Source organism: Eptatretus burgeri, chromosome 9 (genome assembly GCF_056783735.1).
Source record: "Eptatretus burgeri isolate ZD-2024b chromosome 9, Ebu_testis_v1, whole genome shotgun sequence".
In the NCBI taxonomy this organism is placed as follows: Eukaryota; Metazoa; Chordata; class Myxini; order Myxiniformes; family Myxinidae; genus Eptatretus; species Eptatretus burgeri.
In genome coordinates, this window is record NC_140969.1 from 18,255,728 (window position 1) to 18,261,430 (window position 5,703).

Below are 5,703 nucleotides of genomic sequence, written 5' to 3' on the forward strand. Positions count from 1 at the left end.
ACTGCTGTGCAATTTCGCAACTTTCAACAAGAAAACTTTCCGTTTCCGAAATTTGGACTGAGTTGGGAATTCATTATTTTTAGATTTAGCAATTTATGAGCTGATTTTCATTTCTTCACATCAATATTTAATATCATTTTTATGCATTCAATTATACGAATATATTAATTAAACCCTCAAAACAGTAAATTCAGATGATATCAAAATAAACTTTTAATTGATCTGCGAAAAGAGGAAAAAAATCATTTTTGGCAGTTTTTGATGCCCTTTGTGCAACTTTTCATCGCTTGTGCAAGTTCAAGAACATGACTCAAGAAAAAAATATTTTAACACAATGATTTCTAGTAGGAACCTCACTGAATGGCGGGTTCTGCGAATTAAAAAAAAAAACTTTCATTTTTTAGAAGCACCCTAATATACATATATATACATATACACATATACATATATATACATACATATATATATATATATATATACATATACATATACATATACATATACATATACATATATATACATATACATATACATATATATATATATATATATATATATATATATATATATATACATATATATATATATATATATATATATACATATACATATATATATATATATATACATATATATATACATATACATATACATATATATATATACATATACATATATATATATATATATACATATACATATACATATACATATACATATATATATATATATATATATATATATATATATATATATATACATACATATATACATATACATATATATATATATATATATATACATATATATATTGTTGTGGTTACCAAATTCGCAAACCACCATTCAGGTCCCTTAGGTGAGATATCTCGGTAAGTATATGTGTAGTTAGGCCCAAACCCGTTGTCTAGAGGGAATAAATGTTATTCATGCGTGCTGCGACTCTTCAGGATAGCCGTTTTTCTTTCACTATCTTTATTTTGGACCAACCGCCATTGTTACCACCACCAACCACAACATCAACCACCCACCGCGGCGCCGCTTCACGTCACACCTCGCAACCGTCGCATCGCCACCGTTCTTGCGCCGCTTGTGGGTACCGGTGTTGGACTCGTGCAGGGCGCGCGCCGAACAGCGTGTACAAAACCACGGATTTTCCACTTCAAAAACGGATCAAAAACGACACACGCCCACTTTTGTTCCGTCCAATCGGTGAGCGAGGGGCGATTTGGCCCCGCCTCCAGGGCGTTGGAGGGCGATCGCTATATGCAAATTTATGGATCAAAAAGCATTCACGCCCACTTTTTCTCGGGCCAATGGGGAGCGAGGTGAAAGGTCGAAGGCAGGGGGTCAAAGATGAGAGAGCGAAGCCACGGGGCTTATATAAGCGACCGCGTTCGTCAGTAGAGTAGAGTTAAGACTTCGCAGTCGGTGGAGTTGGGAAGAGGAAGAATTGGTTGTTGGTCGTCGTCGTCGTGTGCGTTGGAGTCGGAGCGAAGAGGACGGAGCTGTGGAGAGGCGGCGAGGGCAGACGAGGGGGTGCTCGCGTCGTGCCGGGAGCTGCACACCAGGGAGGCCGACGGCGCGACCTGGTCGAGGTGGAGACGCTCGTCGCGGGACTCGAGGCAGAGTAGAAATCCTCTATACCCCGAGCATCAGCAACCCCCTCCTGTTTCCCCCCGCGCTGAGATAGTGTGACCAAGGGGGCCCCTTTCCCACCCCCTACCAGACACTGTCCGCGAGGCCCGCGGAGTTGAGGCACCATCGCCGCTCCGCGTCTCATCACCAGACGGGTAGGCCCGACCCGGTCTCGGCCTCAGGCCCGCCTCATCCTTGAGGGTTCTCTTTTCTTTTGTTTTTGGGTATGTGTTGTCGGCGCCGTCTGTGAAGTAAAATTGTATAAGTGTTGCCGTGTGCTCGCGTAATCGGTATTAGATCTGCATTGTCGCATTGTGTTTCTTTTCCTTCTATGTGCTTTTGGTGGAATTGCATTGTGTTTCTTTCCTTTTCTATGTGCTTTTGGTGGAATTGAATATGTGTGCTTTCCGTTCATCGCGAATAAATGTGCTTTGTGTTGAACTGTTTCCCGCTTCGCTTCGTCATTTCTTTCATTGAATCCTCATCTTGCTTCACGTAAAGGGTTGGTAGTGGGCTGAATACGCCCGATAATTAATCGAACCGTCGAGGCCGACGATAACACCGCTCGGTTATCCCGATAGTACGGAACGGGTCGTTTAAGTGGCCTGTGTCCGAAGTCGACCTGCGGCGAGGTGCGATCGCCCGGTCTACCCTCCGTGTGGGTACTTAGGTAGGTCGAATTTGGCGAGCAACCCTATCCCACGCGGGGGCTGATTGGCTCGATCGCGGTGAGACCGAAAGGTCCACCCGTGACTGGTTCCCGGCGTTAGTCCGAGAGGGTCACGACTGGATTGTCCGTCCGGTGGGCGACGTGCCGCGATTCGAGTTACGTGGCCGTCTGCACGCCGGCGGGCGCAAATCCGTAACACTGGTGTCAGAAGTGGGATACAAATCCATCGCCCTCCTCGCGGCACTGGTATCGGAGAACAGGAAAACGGGCTCTCCTGTCTCCAGCTAAATTCACGGGAATCGGTCCAGGGGTGAGAGAAGCGACCCCCGATTCCCTCCAAATTATGAGCGATTCAAATTAACCCTTTAAGAGAAGCAAGATGGCGTCTCAAGGCGAGCGGGAGCCGGGGGTATTAGAAATGGATGTAGAATGTGTAGAATCCATGGTCCAGGATGGAATCCCCGTGCAGGAAATGTTGATTGTGCAGGAACACGGACTCGCCCAACTGAACCCAGAGCCCGAAATGGGTGCGGCAGCGGCCGCGGTGCATGACACCTCCCCTCCCCCTCTCCACCAAACCCCCCCCCCCGACCCTTGCCGAAACGGCTCACCCAAGCGCACCCGACATGGCCCAGCTATGCGCCATGCTGGCGGCAATGACAAATGAAATGAAAAACGAAATGAAAGGCATGAACAAGCAAATAAGCGGAATGGAAGCAAACATGAAGGAAGAAATGAAAAAGCTCCGGGGTGAGACGCAGAACATGGGCCGATGCCTGCAGGCGGGCATGAAGGCCGTGACCAGGGAGCTGGGAATGGCGACTCCACGTGTGGGAGCAAACGAGCTGGAAGGGGGCGCAGCGGGTGACAGGCCCGTGGTGGAGGCGGGTAAGGAAAAAGTAATTCGGGAGACAAGAGACGAGGTGAAAGTAATTGCGAGGGAGAGAAAAGAACAATTAATACGGAGAGCAAGGATGAGGTACGCGGAGATCGTGAAAGAGCAAGGAATGAAAAACAGGGAAGGACGGGAGCGACTTAAAGAGAAAGCAAGGTTGACCTACATAAAGATAAGGGAAAGACGCCAGAAAGAAGCGGAGACGAAGAGACAGGAGGGGACAACAGAAACTTATAAATGTATAGAGACACGGGAGACAAAAAAAAATAGAGAGACTGCATGATAATGACAAGGTAAGTGACGCACACACACACACGGAGGTAGTGGAGGATAATGGGGGTGAGCTGGTGGACTGGGTGGAGGCCCGGTGCGAGCACCTGGATGGCCTCCTCCAGGAACGAGGGGAGGGAGTATGCCCCCTTGAGGCGAGTCACGACCAGGTGAGTTCGGTCGTGCTTTGCGAGGTTGAGGGGAGGGGTGCTGTGGACGGGTGCACGGAGAGCTTGGGGGGTATAGAGGCCCCGGAGACTCTTGTGGGGACACGAATCCCCAGTGTGGTTGTCCCGGTGTGTGTGGTGCAGGGTGTGAGTGCGTCCCCGTGTGTGAGTGGTGTGGTGGCGATGGTGCCAGAGTACGTGCTTCCCAGCACGCCGTGTGTGGAAGAGGCCGTGTGTGTGAATGAAACGGCCAGTGTGGATGAGGCACCGCGGTTGAGTGCCCCCGCGTGTGTGAGTGAGGGACGGTGTGTGGATGAGGCACCGTGGGTGAGTGCCCCCGCGTGTGTGAGTGAGGCACCGCGGGTGAGTGCCCCCGCGTGTGTAAGTAGTATGGTTTGTGTGAGTAGTGAGGCACGCGTGAGTGAACGGCCGTATGCAAGAGAGGCCGTGTGTGTGGATGAAACGGCCAGTGTGAGTGAGGCACCGCGGGTGAGTTCCCCTGCGTGTGTGAGTGAGGCACGGTGTGTGGATGAGGCACCGCGGGTGAGTTCCCCCGCGTGTGCGAGTAAGGCACGGTGTATGAGTGAGGCCCGGTGGGTGGATGAGGAACCACGAGTGAGTGAACGGCCGTGTGCAAGGTCGCTGTGTGCAAGGGAGACAGTGTGTGTGAGAGAGCGGTATGTGAGGGAGATGTCGGTTGGCATGCGGGAGCACGCAGCCGCGTCTCCCGGTGTGAATTTAATGGTGTGGAGTGTGAGCGTCGTAACACGCAGGTGTGCGTGGGTCGAATGGCGACGACGGAGACAAGTGATGAAAGAAAGCCGAGTAGCGGCTGTAGCTATTTCGGGGACCGTGCCGGGTTCACCCAGCAGTGAGCACGCGGTTCGTGCTGTGCAACGCACGAGACCGCCATGTGCTCGCTTGCGAGAGTGAAGTCCCGGTCCGGAAACGCCAGCGGTGGATTTGCCGATCCCGCGGACGGACAAAGTTTAGGCAGGATTTCGGATTTGGACCGGACGGGTTCTCCACGCGATCGTGTGTGTTAAGCTCCAATGGGCAAAGCACATGTGTTCGCGTGGGGAACCCCTCGAGACGTGGGGCTTGTGTTTTTTTTTGATGCGCACGGTGACGTCATGGCTGCACGTGGGGTTGGAATCCGGCAGGAGGGGTATCTCTGCCGGATGGTACCGTCCAAGGAGGGACGAGGAACACGTGCAGCTGCATGACGTCACGGGCAGGTGCAAAGTGCGCGAGTTGCCGCGCTGGTGATGCGCATGGAAAAAAAAAAAAAAAACAACAACAAGCCTCACTTTCGGGTGCACAGGATTCCTGGGCAAGGGGTGGAAGACCCCCTTACCTGGGCACAGGATGGAAACTAGTTAGGGGGAAGGGTTAGCTTAGTTAGACCGACTTCATGGGGCAGGGATAAGTCCTCATGGAGTCCGTGGAATGGATTAGTTAGAGGGATTGCAGCGAGATTTAGGTTGGGAAATTGATTAATGGGATTATTTGGAGACAGTGACTGACAGTGAGTGTGGAGAGGGGACGTAGTTTAGCTACGTAGTGTTAAATGGAACGTGCTATAGTTTAAGGGACGACGTGGGAGCACGAGTTAGTTAGGGGAGGTAGTTAGAAGGATGGCAGAGTTCAGTGGTGAGTGTGTTGAAGAGTTGTTGGTGAGTTGTGAGGTGAGTACATGATGAATGAGTGAGGCCAGCGGGTCTGTGTGTGTGGAGCGAATGGGGAATGCATGGTGCGATGAGTGATTGGGGGGAGGAGTGACTCCCGCCCAAGGGACCCCAGGGTCAGTGTAGAGTGAGTTAGGGGGTTAGTCAAATTTACAAAATGGAGGTCGTTTTGTTGTTGGTGGGAGTGGAGGCTCGAAACCCATTTGGAGGGGTGCAGGAGCCCTGTTGACGGGCTTGGGAGCGTGGCTGCGAAAGGTGAGTATCGCTGAGTGGGTACCCCGGGCACCAGGCTAGTCGGCTGTGGTAGGCCAAGGGCCCATGGGGGGCCGGGATAGCGTAGTGGGCACGGGTGCGCCTGCTTGGTGCGGAGGCCCGGGG